This window comes from Monodon monoceros, unplaced genomic scaffold, assembly GCF_005190385.1.
Source record: "Monodon monoceros isolate NGI ecotype Baffin Bay Population unplaced genomic scaffold, NGI_Narwhal_1 Super_Scaffold_14, whole genome shotgun sequence".
In the NCBI taxonomy this organism is placed as follows: Eukaryota; Metazoa; Chordata; class Mammalia; order Artiodactyla; family Monodontidae; genus Monodon; species Monodon monoceros.
The window spans coordinates 73,120,475-73,121,986 of NW_021703770.1; the positions used below are offsets into that span (position 1 = coordinate 73,120,475).

The following is a 1,512-nucleotide window of genomic DNA, read 5'->3' on the forward strand; positions in this document are numbered from 1 at the left end:
AAAATAAAAGAGAGTATGAATAAGACCCCCAAACTTCAAGCATTCTGGCTATCATATAATTAAAGTGGAGATTTTGTTGTTTTGTTTCTGTTTTTAAGACCTTTGTTCACTAGCTTCCCCTTCCCTTACACTGGACTCCCTAAGGATTGTTAAAAAACAAAACTCAACAGAATAAATAAAAAAATCTAATTGGCTTTATGCAACGATTCATGAATGGGGCAGCACCCCATCCAGCAAGTAGAGAGGAGCTCCGGGGAGCCGCACAAACAGAAGACTTTTAAAGGCAGAAAGAGGGTGGCAACGAGGAAAGAGCAGATTACTTCATTTTTCTTTGGGGGATGGAAGGGGTCTAGACAGGCTGATTAACTCACTAGCGCCGACTAGGAAATTCCAGACTGACTTTAAGGTTACATCCTGCCAGAGATTGAAACTGGAATAAGTTTAGGTAGTAAGTTTCAGTTTGGGGATGATGTGGGCTTAGCACAAGTGACTCCATTTTGGGCCTGTTATCCTCCTTTTAACAGATTGTATATATCCTCTAAGTTTCTCCACTAGATTGTGACAACTAAAAACTGTCGTTTGCCTCCTGGTTCTACAAGGGTGAAGTCAGTAGCCACTGCAGTCGCTGACCTTCAACACCTCCAGAAAGGAGTTCAGGGCTGAGATCAGGATGAGGTACCCTGTGCTCTGGGGAAAACTGGCAGAACAGGACTTCAGATAATTAGATACTTGCAGGTGAAAATTTTTATGAACCCAAACTCTTGCATCTTCCCACATTCAGAAAAGCACTAAAACCATTAAATCTCTTCTGACTAGCAGCAACCTTCTAGGGAGACACGTGCTTGACTGCATGCACACTTGGACCAAAATCATCTACCCACTGACCTCGCCCCCCGCCCCACCTTTTCAGAGCACGTCCTCAGCGCTGAGAGGAGGTGTCCCTGGGCATAGCCCTCAGTGAGTCCCCAAATAAAACGGAACCACAGCTCTCACTGTGTGTTTTCTCCAGTGGTCAACTGTAAACCTCCGAAGGTCAGGGCATTTTGCCTTTAGGTGTGTCCATCTCCGCCCCTCCCAGATCCTACCAGGTATTTGATGGGCATCGGGCCACCGCTGTAGAATGGGGTCATGTGTTCTGGGGCCAAAATCAGTAGGACCTCCAGAGCCACCAATCAGCAAATTGTGGAAACTCGGTGACAACTGAGTGCTTCCCTCTCCAGTTGCAGTTTAAAGGAGGCGAGGCGCGGGCCCCCAAACTACACACCTGTGCAGCCCCCAGTGGAAATACCGCAGAAGCTGCTCCCCAAGTCCAGTCCTTCCCGACCTTTGCAAGTGAGTGGGGTCGGGAGTGACCGCGCGGCCCCGCCCCCCAGACCGGCCTCCCGCACTGAGCACGCGCGGCCCACGGGCCGGAGGTCAGCTCGGGCCGCCCTCTGCAGCGGCCAGCGCGGCGTCGGGCGGCCGGGCACTGTGACGCGCGGGGCGACCGGCGGGGCGGGGCGGGGCGGGGCG

At 51.5% G+C, this 1,512-nt stretch overlaps 1 protein-coding gene across 1 annotated transcript in view; it reads left to right on the plus strand.

Annotated features, from left to right (window-relative positions):
* Positions 1-1,314: 1,314 nt before the first annotated feature.
* Positions 1,315-1,512, plus strand: part of LYPLA1 (lysophospholipase 1) — a 20,159-nt gene continuing 19,961 nt past the window's right edge. The window contains exon 1 of the mRNA XM_029223092.1: positions 1,315-1,332. The gene's annotated coding sequence lies outside the window, so the exon portion shown is untranslated. The remainder of the gene's footprint in view (positions 1,333-1,512) is intronic.